This window comes from Pterocles gutturalis, unplaced genomic scaffold (assembly GCF_000699245.1).
Source record: "Pterocles gutturalis isolate BGI_N339 unplaced genomic scaffold, ASM69924v1 scaffold38349, whole genome shotgun sequence".
NCBI classification, from domain to species: Eukaryota; Metazoa; Chordata; class Aves; order Pterocliformes; family Pteroclidae; genus Pterocles; species Pterocles gutturalis.
The window spans coordinates 9,659-10,017 of NW_010137102.1; the positions used below are offsets into that span (position 1 = coordinate 9,659).

At 57.1% G+C, this 359-nt stretch overlaps 1 protein-coding gene across 1 annotated transcript in view; it reads right to left on the reverse strand.

The window, feature by feature from the left end:
- The window catches only part of LOC104468417 (protein TANC2-like), a gene marked incomplete at its 5' end in the record, with an annotated part of 9,732 nt that overhangs the window by 2,362 nt on the left and 7,011 nt on the right, over positions 1–359 (reverse strand). The gene's annotated exons all lie outside the window — the stretch shown is intronic.

The following is a 359-nucleotide window of genomic DNA, read 5'->3' on the forward strand; positions in this document are numbered from 1 at the left end:
AGTGAAGTTTTCAATTCTGCCGGATGCCAAGAGCACACAGTGTCAGGGCTGGCTCCGGAGCTCGGGGGCTCCCGCGGGTCAGCCCTTTAGGCAAGGCTTGGCTCGGGTTTTGTAATGGATGTGGCTAACTGCTTCAGAACAAAGGGATGGAGCATCGTCGGGGAAGCCTTTGCGAGGGAAAGGCCAGCCTGCGAGGAGTAAAAGGGCAGTGGGGGCTCAGGGAAGGGGGATGTCATTGACAGGGACACTGTTTGCCACGGAGCAAAACCATCTCTTGGAAGACCATTGTCATCTTGGAGGATGGTCGCAGCAAAAAACTCCCCCCAGCACCCCCTAACGCCACGCTGAGCTTTCGCACA